Here is a 19,540-nt window from a genome sequence, read left to right as displayed (position 1 = left end):
TGATGCACCCTCCCGAAAAAGGCAGCACACCTTCTCCCTCTTGCTAAATTCTAAAAAGAAAAATAAATATTTTGGACAAACAAAAGTTCACTGAAAACTTAGTAATAATATAGTTTTAGTCATACTTACCCACATAGTAATAATAATAATAATAATCCGTGGCTCTACAGCCCTGATAGGACCTTGGCCTATCTCCCGACTGCCAGTCTCTCTCCCACAATCCTAGCTAGAGGTGTGGAGATCTTCAACCAGTAATGGGGTAGCGTGGAGTCAGCACGTCGAACCCCCAGCAGTTATAGGAGATTTAGTGTTAGGTAGAATACAAACCACGGCATTGGCCTCCCACGAAATACTGATTCTCTGAATTGTAAAATGCATTAAAGTAGATAGTAATTAATGCAAGCAAATACCCTAAAATGTCATCCCCCGCAGGACTGAAGTAATCAAATTTGCAAATATCCGGTGAATAGCTCCTATGTCCCCGTATATTCTATATTTATTTCTATTTCTATATATTTTTCTATTTTCGTTTATTAGTTAAAAATATGTTCAAATGGAGGATAAAAACCTCATTGTCCTCTCCTTGGGTACATAGGCACAAGTATTACCAAGCAAATTGTCCATCACCACATTCATGAACTTTTTATTTTTCCCAACAAGAGCGTAAAAAATTTAAACAAAATGGTAAGCTGCTGACAACCTTTGCTGCAGCATACATAAAATGTTATTATTTAAAAACACATAAAATGCAACAGAAAAATCAATGAAAATAGCCATGGACAATTTGCCGAGATCCGCCATACGTCATTTTTTCTGGAGGAGGTATTGAACCCTCCCTCAGTTCTCCCGCGGATTTTGGCCTGATTACGTTGAATACACAAGTAAGTTTTCTTTAGTTTCCGTTGCAAAACGTGGCTAAATGCACACTTTTTAATTTCTCTGTAACACTTGTGCAATCAAAACATTTGACGCCCTTTCCATGTACCGTACAGCAGCCAATTGCAACTGTGGCTTAGCTGGATGATTTATTGAATTGGAAACCGATCAAGTTTTCTTTTTCCCATTTGAAGTGACACACTTGTTAGGATTATCTGCTACTTTCTGTGTATGGCCTACCGGACGCATCTGGCGAAACAAAAGGGCTGGCAAAAATAATATTCTTCCTTCAATTGTTCTTTTTTTATGCCTCGATTCATTATAATAAGTTAAAGTTATGTATTCCGCTGCCACCACATTATCCTAGAATCAAGGGAATCTCCTGTGTAATCAGTGTCACTATAAATTTCAACATATTAGCCGCGGATGCGTCTCTTTCAATTCGACTGCGATGAGTCACAACTTCTGCCGCTGCGCGCGCTGATGGCGAGGGTAGCGAATCGGCTGGTACTTACGGGCTTTGCCGCTAGATGCCTCTGTCATTCAAGTTCCTCTGTGAATAGCTAAAGGGTGTTGACCAGTTCATGCCAAAAAAAAGTCAACCGTGTGGCAGGCGACAACTCGTGGCGACGTAAACACCGGCTTGCGAGGTAGGTTCAAGCATGAGAAGATTTTAACTTTTTTACTGTCAGTAAATGTACTTGTTTTATAGTGGGCAGTTAAGCTTCATAAATTATGTTGTCAAGTTAGCAGTGTGTTTACAACTGACACAGCGTGATAGAATACAATAATTTCGCGCTAGCATGTTCCCGGAACATTTTTTTCTTGTTTACACATCCTTGCACTTCCACATGTTCATTCCACAACAAGGGATATTTGCACAAATTAATGTAAAGTGTAGCGAAGACGTCCTTGCTTGACAGAAAGAACGAAAGTTTTTACATTTTTTGTGCGAGAATGAATGAAAACATCAGCCGGCCGGGAGCTGATACGTACCGAAAAGGAAAGTAAAAAGACTTGTCAAACGAGAATTTTTTTTCAACGTTCCTTTTTGTCCCCTCCTTATCGTGCTGAATTCTGAAGTGTGCTCTAGTGAACTAAAGCGTACGTGTCTTTAAAAATGTGTGGCAAGATTTTTCAATGTTTACACAGGACTGAAGGTCGCGGTTTTGTGTGCCGGATTACGACAATATTCCGTCATGCGTGAAACAACTTTAGTAAAACCTTACATGCGAAATTGTTGCAGATAATCGGATAGTATAAATACAAAATTGAAGATGCTAAGGAATGATTCGTACTCAAAGATGTTGCAAACAGTTGCACCTTACGCTTACAATTTGATAATTATTGTTAATTATTATATTTTCAAAACAATAGATATTGAAGCTCTTCTGATTTGTTTCACTCTTATCATAAATTAATTGTGGAAAGTTATTTTTTCCCTAGGCAATTTTACTGATAAATGTCATCTATTAACCTTAAACTTCCATTAGGTGAGCTGGGCTTAGGCAGATTAAAAATTCAGTTAGCTGCAAAGACTATTTTCATTCATTACCTCTTACAGCCTAATAGTTGTCTGATACTGAATCGTCTTTAGTATCAATTCTTGAACTTTGCTTTGTGTAAAACAAAACTAATAAATGCCTGGTAATGTGTATCTTTGCAACCAACTGCATACAGTTTATTTTACTTCGCGTTTTGTGCTTCTTGGCTAAAATTGGATGAAATTGATGAATGGACATTCACAAAGAACCAAGCCCGAGCGGGATTCGAACCCGGGATCCTTGGCGTCTCAGCGCGATGTGCTAACCACTCCGCCACATGGTCCGACGTCATATACATGTCATTTTTAAATAATTTTTGTTATGAACTTCTAGATGTACTGCTCTTCCCAAGGTTTTCATAAAGATTATAATCAAGATTTCACAAATTCAAAATGTATACTAGTTCGTAGCTCATATTATTGGTCATCAAAATCAGTTATACATACAATCAGTGCACGCAGTGGCTGATTGAGTTAATGACATTTTCAGTCTACATACAGCACCTTCAAGAATTTACATTCTCGTGTGTGCTTAATAAAATCGAGCCGTATTTGTTTGTTTTGTAAGCATTAACAACCCTTATTAAAGAAACTAACCAATTGCTGTAAGGTTTGGTGTAGGTTGGTACATACTAGTAAAACAGTTGACAACTGATATTTAAAATGCAACCTTTTCTCCCGGTTATCTTTCACATAGGTGGACTGTTGACATAACAGGTTCCGATAATACAGACAATTTAGGGCAGCTTTTACCATACAGTAATCGCCTTGTCTGTTCTCGCATATTCTGGTAATGACTCGTAACAAGCCCCCTGCTGTCTAAAAACATGTTGCGACTATTATCTCCATTATAGAACAGAAAATGATGTGGGTTGTTTATATAAATCCTTTGAAAGCAGAACATAGTGAGTTTAAAAAATACATTCTACTCATTCCCCCTGCACTCGAAATTGAAGAAAAGGTAAAATTATGTAACTAAAAGTTATTGCTGAGAAATATACATAATTACCGTTATACCGTTAATTTGAGTATTGCATTGACACTTATTTCCTGTTCACTCAAATGTTTATGTATGTTTTATCTTACGAATACATGTAGTAAAGTAAAATATAAAATTGATGTCCATGTTGGTAACTGAAAGTGAATTAGTTACAAGCGAGAGCTTACCAGTGGCGGCGATTAGGTGGGGGGGGGGGGGGCGTAGAATTTCATGAGCTTACAAAACTGAAAGGGTAACAGAAAAAAGAATAAGATATGCTAAACTTTAAGCAATCTGATTTAGTCTTTTGACAATTTGCTACTGAATTGCGACCGAGATCAACTGCTCAATATGCTACTCGCCAAGCCAAAATTTTCCATTTTGAAATTATACTCTTTATATTATCTGACAAGCGTGGCCTCAAAATAGAAATCGATGGGGTTTTACTGTGATTCTACTATCCATAATATACGTATATAGGCGGAAGAAGGGACAGTTTTGCAGTTTAAATATTGTTAATTTTTAAGCTTTTTATTATGTTAGAAGAAGTTGAACCTCGAAATTCCCTTCAGGGCGCCCTTTTAATATATCTTTAATAAAATAAAATACTTACTAAAATGTTTGCTTAAAGAAAGGTTTTGCAGAAGATATTTTGTTACACATTTTCCATATGCAAACTATTCTTTTTACGCGGAAAAATCTACGATTCTGTTTTTAAAAAAAAACAATATCTTTTGAAATAAGTAATGAAGGTAATTGCAACTTAAACCATATTTAATTTATTAAAAATAATTTATCAAATGCAGAACATACGTCCTGTCCGTTATTGAAACGCAATCTTTGAGTGGCTATCTGATAATGGATGTTCATTTTTTACTAACTTAAATTTCCAGAATTTGAGTCGTTATTATAAATTAACTAGTTGTCTTGAATGTTTGTGTTGTACTCGAATTATAAAAAGTTACATTATCTTCTTTTAATATACACCAATTACGTCAGCGTTTCTTTATTTTCTTCATTTACAAAACATACTAATGGATCTCACCGATTAATCTTAATTAAATTAACATGATTGTTTGCGTTTATTTTATTTATGCATTAAAAATGAATCAATGTTTACAACGCTTTCTTTTTGTATTAAAACGTATTACGAACTTTTTAACTGAATAATAATCATTCTCATATATAGAATGTACAGGTAATATAAACTACCAACAAATATTACAAAGCTAGTTCGATTTGTTATTTCGATTTGTTATGACGCTTTTCTTACACTTTTGGGTTAATCGCGACGATGAGGATGAGTGATGATATCATGAATTTGATGAAGGGACTCTCACAAAGAACAGGATTGGATTCGAACCTGAGACCCCTGGCGTCGGACCGCTGTGCTAACCCCTCCGTCACGGAGATCGGCTATTTGAGAATTGATTTTGATGATTAGGCCTAATAATAAATTGAATGCCGGCACATCCTATGAATTATTTGGAATGGAACGAATTCAGTGCATTTTAAACTTCCTATATATAGGCTAATCCTTTTTCTTTTATTCATTTTATGTCCAAATAGAAATGCCAGTACTGGCGGACACCAGATATTGTAACTGTTCCATTCTTTTATTAATAGTTAATTAGCTGTAAAAATCGCATAGCATTTTTTCTTGGCTGTTTATGAGAGTTGGGATCTCGATAGGCAGAAATCAGCGTCGACGGGACTCGAATGCACTGAAAACGCATTAACCAATGAAATTCTGCATAGCAGGCTTTGCTCCTCAAAGGGCTATTGCACCACGTGAGTGTTAAAAGAAATAATTTATGAAAATTGCTTGATTTCTGCGCATTGATTTTCAACAAATTCAGTTCGTAAATCTGTGATGAACTTTGTAAAACTTTTCCGCTTTCGTTAAATCTGCAAATTGTGTTTTGAGTGGAAACATTTCTTGTTGTTCATCTATTTCCAGAAATCTCATATGTATATATACGAAATTTCTGGAAATAGATAGTTTTATATTTGAATCTTTTATGCAAGTATTTTTCTTTTTAAAATCGTTTTCTACGTTCCAAAAGTACTGACACTTTTTCTGTGAAATCTAACATTCATAATGTATCTAGGTTTACCTATTAAATGCATAACAATAAATAAATACTATTTTTGAATTACATTTAGGCCTATCTATCAAAATTAACTCGATATTCCTCCTCTTCACTGTTGAAGTGATACCGTACACTGTGTAACTATCTTCAATTTTAAAATTCAATGCCGTAGGCTATAACTATCGATCCGTAACAACATTAAAAGAGACGAAAGCGAATACCATGCGAAATGTTTACTTGTCATCAAGTTTTGATTATTGCACCGTAAAATACCCCTCTTTGTAAAAAAAAAAAAAAAATGCCATTACTATTTGATGTTTATGAAGAGAGCAACTTGCACGAAACTCTTGGTCCAATTAATTTTAACGGAATGTCTGATTTATTTCTACGTGTCGGAAACATTTTCGATCTATGGACAAATAGTAGACTTATAATCGTGAGATGCTACGACAAAATCGAAAACCACTTCTTTCTGCACTTCATAAGTATAATTATTATTTACTCGTTTTTTGGTGAATAAGAAAACTGCAAATCTGTAGAAAATGTTACAGGAATGGCGCAAGAAGTGATGCTTTCCTTAATTTCTAATATAACTAGAACATTTTCACACCCATTTTAAAATAATTTAACTGCTTGCATTGCATAAAATTGCCAGAACGTCCCATCCACTCTCGTAGTTCATGCACATCTTCTTTTGAAACTCTTTTTAGTAAAAATGTTAACAATACTCACCATTATATACTTAGTATATAGTAATAAGTCATGTGTTTTGCTATATCTGGTCATAGCCCCCCACAAATTTTGATGGTTTAGCTAGCGGTCTTAGCACCCCCAAAGTTGATGGTCTAGAACATTTCAAAATGTGTATTTAAAGATAAGTTCATGTGGCACAATTCAGAGTAAACTTTACAGGAGAAGCAAAATAATACATTGGATCCTCTTAAGCAAAATTATTTGGGGGGCTCTGCCCCCAAATCGTTAACATTGGGGGGCTCGAGGCCTCCAAGCCTCATGGTGTCGGCGCCTATGTACGGAACATAACTATACATGAAATTGAGATGGCAAGTTATTGGACTAATTGTTAATAGAAACTCCGCATTAATTTACTAACAGTAGCAAATATATATATATATATATATATATATATATATATATATATATATAAACATTTTACAGATTCATTATTGTTGTTATTGAAATTGTAAAAGCAGTACACTACACGCCTGCTGAAACAAAGGCATTCCTGTTGGTCTTGTTAATATATTTTTTTAAAAAAAATAGTGTATTTTGGAGTACTGGTGAAATATCGCCCGCCGTTCGTTTTAAAGAATCGGGTCTTATTTCAGGTTGCCCGTTTATGAAATAAAATAAAATATTTTGACATTTAAAAATCATCTACCGTATTAGGGGTATAAATACTAAGAACTTAGAAGTGATATTATAGGAAGCCAATACCTTTTCAAGATTTTAATATACGGTATGTTGTAAATACCGTAAAGAGATTAATTTTTCTCCTGTGTATACTATGGCTCTAACTGAAATCACTTCAATATGAAATACAATAATTTCTTGTTGGAACATCCACCTTTGTGAGCCTGTATTATTTAATTTTATTTTAATTTTTTGTAAACTTATTGTGTTCTTAAACTGGCCTCAATATCTGAGCTGTAAATTTACTGACACAATGATCTTTTCTCTGTAGGCAATGGTTAACAGCGAGTATCAACAAGACAAATCAATAAATTATAGTTTGTGAGAATATTAGCTGTATCTTATGCATCTAAGAAAAATGGACATTGTTTTTGTACAGTAACGAGCAAAATTGAGTTCAAATTCGGACGTAAATTTATGGAGATAAAGTGAACTTTGAATCTGAATTCAGAACATTTTCCTTACACACAACGACAGCAATCGTAGCATTCCTAACATTAAAAAGGACAGCATAATGTAGAACAACTACTAGAAAAGAAGACACAACACCCCACCACCACCATGCCATTTCACAGTGATTGTGCTCATCTGAATCTTTTCAAATTCACCATGCAACCGCAGATAGTTAATAAAAATTACTTGTTTACTTGACGTTTCGACACATACGTATCTGCCTTTTTAAGACATGAAAGTATTTCACGGATTGATGATAAATTCTGTTTGTCATTATATTATTGTTAAAAATGGAACAAGTTTGGAATTCGTGGAACCACATAAATACTTTTCTTTGTTGTTATTTTAATAAGCATTTTGTTTGGAGATATTTTTCTTTCTAAGTAGGCTCATGTGGACAAGTGTATGCGTCGGACTGTCGAGTGGATAAAGGAATCTATTTTTATATTCGTGTTTAACATTAAGTATGAATTGGCATTTTGCATTACTTTCCACAATGTATGAGGATATGTAGCAGCAAGAGAGCAATAGAATATCATGGATGACAATGATTTGTCAGATTGTTCGTCTCTTAGTTATACAGAGACGTTAGTCATTGACTTTCTTCATTAATTTGCTATATTTTACTTCACTTTTCTGCCAGTTTGGCTATCGCGATGATGAGGGTAAATGATGATATGATGAAATTCATGAAGGGACACAAACAAAGAACACCCATCAAGGTTAGAACCCGGGATCAGTTACTTTCTTATCCTCCTCAACAACAGATATCCTTGGATATTATACGGTGTTCCACTTCGATACGTACTTCTGGTTGCCTATCTGTTAGGATCTGTTGACTGATTCAACTTCTCATTTCATATTTCCATTTGCTTTACATTACTCGTGACTGTACATGAGGTGATATCGTAAGAAACTAAAATTTCTGCAAAGCTTTGGAAACATTTTACGTCATTTCTGCAAATAATAAAAAAGTCGGAACAGGAACTCTAACTGTAGGTAGCTACAGAAACCAATGAAAAGACCGAGTGGTTTCAATGGGTGAATATTGCCTAGAGATTGAGGTACCAGTTTTATTTGAGGAAACTGTGTAGTGGCTGTAGATAGAGAGAGACGGCATCGAAAAGACTCTCGAGTCACTTCCGCCGCGTGTGTGTGTGACGCAAAAGAACTGCTCGCAGCCATATTGACTCTCGAAGATCGAGAAGCATTCAAAGCATGGAAGGATAAAGAACCGCACTGCATGTAAAGAATATGAAATATAAGGGTCTACCAAAGGCAAAGATATTGCCAATATTCGTTTCTCTTATGGGCTTCGAAATTCTGAAATGATTCCAACGTGCTCGTTTCTCCTAGAAACGCCAGATTTGATTTTGTAGTTCTTCTGTTACCGCGGAAACGTAAAGACTAGAGTGTACTGGTAGATTGACTCAAGTTTCAATTGTACGTAGAGAACTGTTTCGAATTGGTGTTCTCAGCAACCGTGGTGGGTGTGTGTGTGGCAACGATTGTTCGGTACCGATAGCCTATACAAGAAGAAATCTCATACCGCCGCCACTGAATCTTTTTCTGTACACGTGTAAGGGACCCTCTCTTCCACGTAGTACACCCATGACTGCTTTTGTAGGCGGACGAGGGTCTGGCGTCTAGACTCGCAGCCAGTATAATACTCTGTGGGGCTTGTGTTGTGTCCTGCCCATGTATGTTTATCCTTTTACCAATTTCATTACATTTCCTTTTCATCGTCGCGATTAGCCAAAAGTGGCAAAAAAGCGATTAGACAAAGCAGATGAAGTACGTGCAAGATCGCTTGCTACTTTATATGCCCTGTCTGCAGTTTAAAAATACTTGTTTTCCTCTCGATTACGAATATGACTGTAAGTATAAGACTGGCGCCAGTTTTCTTCCTGTACTAGCTACTTCAATTTTCCTGAACTATTTTTTTTAGCATACCTTCTTCTGTAGATGACCTTTGAGAGTGGATTTTTGTTTCTTTACATGCATTTTTGTAATGCCAGTAAGCCTTATGTCAAAAAGTAATTTTCACAGACGTCCGCAGAATTTTTTCCAGGTGAGGTTCATTTGGAAGTTACGTTTACCTCGACGATCAGTACTAGTCTTATTTGCAATTACCTTTTATTATAATAATTAACACAAATTAGTAACTGAAATTAAATTATATGTGTGAAATATATATTTATTTCACCGTTACCCCTTCTCCCCACCCCCTCCTTACGTTTTGGACACCCATGAATATTTATTATCCATATAAATTAGTTACCCATTTTACCTGTTTTGGACACTGTTTACTCAGGGAAGTTTCTTACCGAAGTTGGGAATTATTAATTATTAAAAGTTCCCCGTGCTCACTGCATCGTGCCATGAAGGCACGTAGCGGGATATGAAGGTAGGGTCCCCTTGATCTCGGTAATTTTTGGAGGTGATGCGCAGACACAAATGATTGTAAGATTCACAATCTCGAAGGCCCCAATCCCAGTCTTTTTTTTTAAAAAAAACGCAACTTTCAAACGCTCCAGTGCCAACCTCGCATACCTCCCCCAACCTTCTGAAAACGTGAACGTTCTACACGGGCGAGCTTCAAACAGTTCGTGAATTCGGCAGGCGAGGAGGAGTTGCATCCTTTGGCTTGAAAACGCTGAAATCAGCACAGATCGTGACTTACGGCATTTTAAGTGTTCTCCTGAGCTGGAAAATTAGAGCTTTCGGCGCGAGTTAAGTAATATATATATGTCTCTATCTCTCTTGCCTTAATAGGCGTGTGTGTGCGTGCGTGTGAAGGTTGAAGAAGGACAGTTCTTGAAGAATTTCTGATAAATTCATTATTTTTTTTGTATAGGCTATGTCTTTCTTTTCTTCTTGGTTTTCCATCTGTGGTTCTTTCTTTCGAGTTCATATTTTCATCTCATCCTTTTTCGTTGCCACCTTAAAATTCTGTGCAATTTAAACTTTAAAATAGCCTGCCTTCACGGGGGAGTGGTCATCGTAACGCGCTGTTAAACAAGAGGTCCCAGGTTTGAAACCCAGGTAAGGTTCATCATTCCGATTAAACCAAGAAACAGAAAAGCGACATAAAATAACCGAAAAAGAAGAAAAGAAAAATCAATCTTAAAACAACCGACAAAATATAACGTTCATGTCGTGTAAAAATCTTGCAATCGAAACTTTTTTTTATCAGTTAATCATGATGAGGCGTTACTTTTCAACTAATATTTTTCATTTTTTCTGTTTTGCATAAGCTATGTATAAAAAGGAAAAGCTACCACTGCTATGAAGGCTTATGTCTGCGTAGAGGTAGGACCCCATACATTCACGAACGCGGCAGTTTGTAGGGGTGGTATGATCAGCATCACGCTCCGAATACCTTTAGTCCCATATAATAAATTTATAGAGGCTGGGTGAAGCCCAGAGCCGCTCCTTGCAGGGACATTGATGGAAAAATTTCCACCTGAAACCACCCAATCCGCGAATTGAAACCGGGTCTCCCGTTTGACACTAAGACACCCTACCGATTAGACCACTGCCTCTTTTTTTTTTACGTTTGTTGTATCGCTCTCTTCAAACACCCACAAAACACACACGAACACCAAGAAGGAAAAAATGAGTTGTCAATACGAAATAAAATTAATAGTTTTGATTTGTTATAGTTGAGCTTTCAAGCGTACAACCACAGAGAAATCTATAGAATTTCTCTGTGGTACAACACACACTCCGTCTGGATTCGCCTATATGCGTATAAAGTGGACTTAAAAACTAGTACAGACGCCAAAATGTCTCAATTGGCTCAAATATGTTGACTCCGTAACACATTAAAGAGTTTTAACTGCTAGCACTGGCGCAGGGGGATGAAGGGGCTACAGCCCCTCCGAAATTTTGAAAAATTGACATTTTCAAATAAAGCACTAAAAACTCGGGAAAAACCAGAATTGTAAATTCAGGCCCTATAAAATGGCCCCCAGTTGCCATTCTTGAGAGTGGAAAGCTCTAAATATACGAAATATCTTATTGTGTATGCCGCCCACTAGAAAGCAGCCAGGGATGCTAAATTTTGAAAAAATAATTAGGTATAAGTTAAAAAAAAGTCTCAAATTCTCCCCTTCATGTATTATGATATTAATACACACCATTCTTGCTATTTTGAATATGTTATTTACTGATTTCAATACGCAAATATATAAGAATAACAAATATAATAATAATAACAACACGACAAATTCTTAGGTGCGCTACAGGGTGCGAAACTATTTAAGACTGGTGGGGGGAGAAATATCTTAATCTGCAAACATACATATAAATTATACAATATACATATTTATAATGTTATTAAAAGTAAAAATAAATTACTAAATTAGTAATTAAAAGTATTATTATTATTAATTACACACAATGAAATAAATTTGTTACTTTTATGTATATCAGATATTATAATATAACAAACTACTTCCTTTACTAACTGGTTAAAGATGTTAATAAATTATGAAATAGTTGAAGTGGTTTTATTATCTGTAAGTTTTTATTTAGTTTTTGCTTTATGTTAATATAAATCAACTATATTTCATAGTTATTATTGATTTGCATTCTTGATTTACTTTTATTGTGAATATTGATGTAGATTTGTTAATGATCTCTTGAGAGAGAAAAAGCATTGAACACTCACAACTACACTAATTTGTGTACATTTTCGATATTATTTTTAGTACAGTATATTTGAAATTAAATGTAATTGTTTATCTTTTGTTTGTTGTAACAAAAACTCTCCCCCCCGGAAATTTTTGGTGGAGGGATATTTGAGGCCAAGATTGTTGGGGGGAAAATCCCCTCGTTCCCCCCAGGATTTTGCACCTTGGCGCGCTATGTTCCCACAGCCTTCTAAGTTGGCGCCACTGAAAGCATCCACCTATACAATTGCAGTCCCTGTCTAAAAAAGTCCTGCGTACGCCAGTGACTGCTAGAGATGCATTTTGATGCATCAAAGGGCACTTTCGTCAACTGCTGTTCCTCGTGATGCACTAAAACTGCATTAGCTGAATAGATCAGATGCGGCCATTAAAATAAACTAAAATTACACGTTTAACTGTTTCACCTGATTTGATGGATTTGTGCATGAACTTTAAATGTACACTTTTAGATATCCTCTCAAGGGTAATCGCGACGATGAAGATGAATCATTCCCAGGTAATTCATGAAGGAACACTCATAAAGGTACGCAAATGCCCAGGCTGGGAACTCGAATCCGAAACTCGGTGGCGAGCTCTCTAAAGATAAAATCTGCTTTCCTGTAGGTTGACGTTTTTACTACTGCTACTGCTTCCAGCATGTTCAACTAGTGGCGATAGAAATTAAAAAGTGGATGACATGACTGGTTCTGGTCTCGTGATAACAACGATCCGGTTTCATCTCGACTATTGAAAAATTACGCTTCTCGCACACGTGAGAACCTGGTTTCTTGTGTACCTCTATTACATGTTAATTTGGTAGAGAATTAATACAAATTCGTGAAATCAGTTTTTTTTACATAACAGCGTTTCTTCCAAAAATAACTGTAAATTCAGTATAGCATAGTTAAGTATTTAATAATGTGTACATAAGCAGAGCTTAACTATTAACTCAATTATTCTTCAAGGGTTATTTTGGTTTGAAATAACATATTGACACTGATTGATTACTGTTGTTTTTTAATCCAAGTTAGTATCGCCTTACTTTATGTTCCGGCAGTTCTGGACCAATTACGTAACCCCTAAGGGGGCTCAAGGATGGTAAAATGTTCCCAGGCAAGCTTAACTTCAGTGGTCGTGGGTGCTAGCTAGAATTCAGATTCTCTCTATTATTTTTCGTTCATTCTTTTGTTTCTTTCTTTCCCTCTCTTTATTCTGTTTCTTTGTGTCTTTGTTCCTCTGGTTATCTGTTCCTTCCTTTTCTCCCTTTTCCTTCGGTTTCTCTCTTTACATCTTTCTTTCTCTGTGATTCTTGCAATCCTCTGTTCCTCTGTCTTCTATTTTTTACCTTATCCTCTGTTTCTATCTCTGTGTCCGTTTCTCATCATGCTATGTAAATATATATTTAGTTATTTTAATGAAAATATGAAATTAAAAATGGACTTAACAATTGTGAAAAATTGTATTTTCATTAATCAAGCGGCTCACCTAGCTAAATAAAATTCATTAGGCTTACCCGTCATTACAAAATTCAAATACAAAATTTTCTATATTTTACGTTACTAAAAATTTGAATTACCAAACTTTCTTTTAAGTGGTGAAAGGTGAATCTTCTCCTATTGTCCCGAATATTTATATTGACTGAATCTGCGGTCAATATCACATCAGTATCACATGATGTAATGGGAGTATAGGATTAAAATTTGCAATGCGCGAAATCTTGAGCTTGCATTCTCTATTGTTGACAAGAAAATTAGAATAACAGGTACATTGTGTACATTCAAGATTTGAAATAATTAGAGTACAAAAGGAATATAACGTAGATGAAAGGAAAACAAGAAGGAAAATTGTGGTAATTACATGAATATGGGAAATATATGTAAAATGTATGTAAGATATATGCTAAAATCTAATAAGTTGTGGGAAATAAAAATCGCATTTTTGAGCTTACATTCCACGATTTGCAAAGATAGTACAAAATAACATCGATATTAGTATCATATGAAGATATGTCTTTACATACAAAATCCTCAAAATTCTGACCAAAGCATAATTTACTGTCAAATAAACACACCGTAAATGTAACGTTTCTACAAGGTCTTCTTCAGGCTCGGTTCAGAGTCTGAAGAAGACCTTACTAAAAGTTGAAAAGTCACGTTTATGGTGTTTATTTGACAATAAATTCTACCTTGGTCAGTATTTTGAGTGCTTTATTAAACATGGAAACAAAGCTTAATAGCGTTATCATTATACAAAATTCGTTCGCTGCTCATCACTTTTTCTCTAGTTTTGTTTCTAACCCTCTATAAGTGTGTCATTTTAAATTATTTGGTGATGATCCTGCCTTGTAATCAAGGGGTTCCTCAGTTCGATACCCACTTCAAAATGCCTGCCAAATTTTCAAACTTGAACCATGTTCAACACAGTTTTAAGCTAGGCTGCCTGCTTGATGCCTTGTCTCATGATTGGTGCGCACCATCAGAGGGCAGCAGGTAAGTTTCGGTAAGCCTTCAGTCTTTGGTTATGGCCAGTTGGGCACCTGGCGACCGCCGCAGGAAGTGGGCCACAATATTTGGACACTCTTCGGCAGCAACTATTATGACGTTTATCGTTAATGGTTACCATAATGGCCGGGTGCCCCTGAACTCGGCAAAATTGCAACAGTTGGCCTATGATTGGAAACCCTCCGTCAAGAACGGCAACGTTTCGATATAGTATAATTTCTTTATTAACAGCACGCTAGCTTCTTTTATTTCCCTTGACATCTTTGAAATACATAAGTACACCTCGCACACAAATCATATCATGCATTGTTTTTCTTTGTCTCACTTAGTGGATTGTAAGCTTTACTCTAACTACGAAATGAGAAGTAAAACTTTGTTACGTTGTAATTCTGTATATTGTTATTATTTCTACTTCTTCTACCCTACACACAGAAAACTAAATGCATCAAATCTATTAGATGCTCCAGAAACGCATAGATTGATGCACTAAAGTGTGTTTTTTGGCCTTGGCCAAGAATCAGGTTTACAATTTCATGCATTTTTGTATATCTTTTCTAAAGGTAAAGCGCATCATATGATGCAAGTTAGTATTTCTTTCTATGTCGAGCTGAATTTGAATGCATCAATTGATGTATTTTTATGAACCATCCTGAATCTTTCTCGATGATGCACTTGAACATTTTGTCTGTGTACTTGGTTTCAACTGATGCATTTACTTTCCCACCTCCACTTTGTCCAGTACACCAGACAGCAATGTAAATAAGTCTTGTTTCCTCGTCCTTTTCATATTCCTCCCTAGCTATTCACTACAACTTAGAGGTAAAGGAAACTTTAGTCTAACTATTGAATTAGGGGGAGGGTTAGTGGTACCGTCGTCGCCTTGTAATCAAGGGGTCCCGGGTTCGATACCTGGTGGAGGCACACAGTGGTTCGGATTCCACTTTAAACTGTAGATCCAGTCCCGATTAGCCTTACTGTGCACAAAGTGAACTTAAAACACGAACTCAATCAATCTATTGAATTAGGAATAGCATATATAAATATAAAGTCTCCCTTTACGGAATTTTTAAAACTGCTTGAAAAGTTAAGTCAAATATAGTATTCTTGTTTTAGACATAATTGTAATCAACCATGTTAAAATTAGTTTTGTTTCGCTGTTAAAGTCAACATCAATATTATGTTTTTGCTTATTTCATTCTTTGAACAGTGTCAATTTCTATTAAATTTTTGTTACCTACTCCCATGCTGAGACTAAACAAGAGGTGTCAGTAAGCTCTTTATAAAACATGAACTTTAGTAACCATTATCGCAGACCGATTGAATTTTTTTACCAAATTTGTAAGTTCGTGCTACTGTATGCATCTGTATGATTGAAGAAATATGGTTAGAGCTGTTACACCCCCTCCCCTCCTTCACCGTCACTTCCCGAAATGTTCTCGAACAAAAATAATAAAGTTATCACTCGTTGACTGGCAAACAATTTAGAAGTACACCATACATATTTTGAACTGATATTATTGCATTGCTCGGTTGAGATCTTGGGTTGCATACCTATATTTATAAGTAGTAAAGTTAGATGCAAAAATATTACCAGGCAAATTATCAACAGCACCATGTTCATGTGCTTTGTTTTATGCAATACGAGGTTCAGGAATTGAAACGAAACGTTTAACGAAACTGTTAACTAGTTTCAGTACAGACCCTTTCCTAAAAAATGTATATGATATAAGAAAACTGAATGGAACAAGAAAGAAAGGAAAATAACATTTTAGTGAAACATGTTGCAAAGCTAAACTCATGCATGCAATTTCTGAGTAAGCAATCATAAAAAAAATGTTCGTATTTTGTGTTTGTTTCTCTGCAATTAATCGAGAAAAATCAGCCTTAAGTGCCTTTGAAATATATATTTTAGATTGACAGTAATAAAAATTGGATCTGTGTTCACGTGTTCTTATGGAGACTTGAAGAATTTTCTTGTTGACTTGAGTATCTTGCTCACGGCGCCACCTGGTTATAAGAATCCCGAGAACCGAACACTTACTTCATATGAACGTTCTCCTGGTCGAGGTGGGTTTGACAACGTATCTATTTTTGCGAAATCCCGAATAACGGTGTCATTTTCCGAAACGAAGGGCAACAGTTCGGTCGTAACTACCTGAAGAAAAGTGTTTATAAAGGAACATCATGGGCGGCTGCCAATGGGAAGCGATTCGGACACTGTTGCAGCCCGTCTTGTACGAAAGCCATTTCGCTAACTGGGAAGATCAACCTTTTTGTGGGCAGGTCACCTCTTCTCTTATCGACGACGTCCCATTCCAAAAGTAGTTTTGCACGTCTCTTGTCATAGTTTATCTGACAAGTGGAAGTTGCACTTCGAGAAATTCGGGAAACGGGGAAAACAACAATGTCCCTTGGAGCAACCTTGACCCACACAATTTCACAATGTGTGTTTTTTTTTTGTTTTTTTTGGAGAGGGGGTGAAAATTATAAAGGTTCAAGATTACCTGTATTATTTTTCGTATTTTATCGAGGACCTTGAAACTGTGGTTCTGGATTTCGAAAATTTTGAGCTATTTCGAAATTAGACTCCCTTTTCGAATTGTTGTGAAAGGATGTCCATTGAAACAAATGACGAGCGAAAAGGGACTATCGCAGGTAACGACATCTACAAGCGGAGCTTGCCATGGGGAAGCAGTACGTGAGGAACTCCACGTCAACTTCCTGGCAGATATCCAGTCAGCTTAACTTTGAGGGGAAGTTGAGGAGGATGGAGAAAATGATGTGGAACTTGATATATATACAATAAATAGCAGCAGGGTTGATTGACTTCACCATGGAGTGATTCTTGTGAAGAAGTAGATGGTGAAGTGTTTACATGCAATAGCCCGATCACGCGTTACGAAGCCAGAGGTCACAGTTTTGAACCTTGGCAAAGCATGAATGTATCCTTTTGAATGCCCCATCATCCATTTCGTCAGTTCATCATTCATCTCCATCGTCAAGATTAACCCGAGAAGTATAGAAAAGTGACGTGAAATAGCCGAAACACCTATAAAGGTAGAAATAGGGCTCTGAACAAAGAAAGAGATGTTTTATTTAAATCAAGCACGACTGAAAAATATTCGTAATGATCTCCCTATACGCCATAATTTAGGAATCATTATGTGAATTTTATAAGTGAAGGAGCACCAGAATTATACTGAAGCTTCAGAGGGATTCCAAACAGATTTAGTGTTTTAGATTTTAGATATCAATTCGATTCTTAGAAAAGTAAAATATTGCTGAGTAGCCGTTGGTGCGAAAGGTTGAAAACAGCCCTCTTTTCCACGAGAGCTGAACCAACCAGTGCGGAGGATCTTCGATGAATCAGAATGAAAACTAAACATGGAAGGAGTTGTCTCCAGGTATGACATTGGCGCCTCTCAGAAAACAAGCGTTACCCTGAAAAACTGTGTCATAAGGTGCCTTATCGCCACCTTAGTCCGAGAAGAGAGAGGGTGCAAGCGACAACGCCACCCCTAGTGTTGACTCCTCGTCGCAAGGATCTCGGCAGATAATTTCTTCTTATTTGATCAGCCATTATCACTTTCGGTGAGGAACCTTTCTCCTTTTAGGTGCACCCGTTGTTTTTAACAAGATTGCTGACCCCGTGACCTTGACTTTGGGCGATAGTACCTGTTTGTTTTCCACGGACTGATAGAGGAGGAACCAGAATCGGATCATGGTTAAGACTCTGCAACACACTCACGGACGCTGTCGTTTCACTTAGGCTAGGCAAACTGATAGCGTGGAACCCACAGATAAAACCTTGCGCTGCAGGGGGAAAGGTTACCAAACATGACCAACACAGTCCTTACGAGTGTAATTAAAGTCGTCTGCCGCCATTTCCTTATCGCTATTTTTCGTCCGTGAAGTGACAGATGAAATGTCTTCATAATCGTCTCCGCATCTTCCTGTATTCCCTCCTCCAAAGTCAATAGGTAGCAGTTCGAGTTAAGACCTCAATTGATTCCTAAGTCTATCCAGCAGCAGATGTGTTTGTTCCGCCAATGCCTTCTTCCCTGAATGCATCGTGAATCGGAGAACAGCAACAATAACAACAAAAACAGCTGCCAGCAATGCAAATAGTAAGAGTGAGGAAGGAAATAAGATTCTAGGTTGCCCAGTCAAGGGCTAGGAATAGGTGCCATATTGTTGTTTCGTCGTTTTTGGAAATATTGGTATATTTTCGTTCTCAGAAGATGTCTTATCTGGAATCTTGAAAAGAACGTGCTAGCAGAACTGTAACCAGCAAGCTATGATAGAAACGCATTACATTCTTGAAGCTCTTTCGCAAACTGCTGTTTGTCTTATAAGAAAATTCAGACAAGGAAACTTTCTGCAAAATTTTCTAATTTCGTAGTTATTTCTTATATTCTGACACTATAAGAATGGCAAGAATTCTTTGTTTTCATAAAGTTCGGACCTCATACTATGTGATTCTTAGTGTTGCCCACGAGACGAGACTTTGGCCTGTCTCGTCTCGTGGAAATGCTGTGAAATGCTGTCTCGTCTCAAAAATATTCGTTTGTCTCGGGACACATGATCAATCTCGTCTCGTCTCGAATTTTTAAAAGCCTGTCCCGTCTCGTCCCGTGGGCAACACTAGTGATTCTGTGTTACGAGTAATTGGCTCAACATATCGCAACTAACGTACGGATGATTTATTTTTCGGAGGGGGTTGGAATTGTAAAAGTGGATATCACATAGCTGCGTTCCAGGTCATTACTATTTTAAACTTTCGTTCTAAAAATTGTTTAAAGACAGAAATGGTAATCGGGTGTCATTTTAAGGAAGTTTGCATGCACCACTTAGTTTGTCCCCCAGCCCGCCCCGAGTTTACTGTTTTCATTTGAAAACTTTGATTTTCTCAAAATTTCGGGAGGGGCTGTAGCCTCATTAGTACCCACCCCCCTGCGTATGCTAGTGTACAGAGTGATTACATTGTG

The 19,540-nt window shown here is 36.6% G+C and overlaps 1 protein-coding gene across 1 annotated transcript in view; it reads left to right on the top strand.

Annotated features, from left to right (window-relative positions):
- Positions 1 to 1,499: 1,499 nt before the first annotated feature.
- LOC145986315 (uncharacterized) overlaps positions 1,500 to 19,540 on the top strand; it is a 151,453-nt gene continuing 133,412 nt past the window's right edge. The window contains exon 1 of the mRNA XM_083120221.1: positions 1,500 to 1,526. The gene's annotated coding sequence lies outside the window, so the exon portion shown is untranslated. The remainder of the gene's footprint in view (positions 1,527 to 19,540) is intronic.

The sequence above is a fragment of the Lepisma saccharinum genome, chromosome 1 (genome assembly GCF_977018435.1).
Source record: "Lepisma saccharinum chromosome 1, izLepSacc3.1, whole genome shotgun sequence".
Classification (NCBI taxonomy): domain Eukaryota; kingdom Metazoa; phylum Arthropoda; class Insecta; order Zygentoma; family Lepismatidae; genus Lepisma; species Lepisma saccharinum.
Note: the sequence above shows the minus strand (reverse complement) of the source record. Positions and strands in the feature narration are given on the sequence as shown.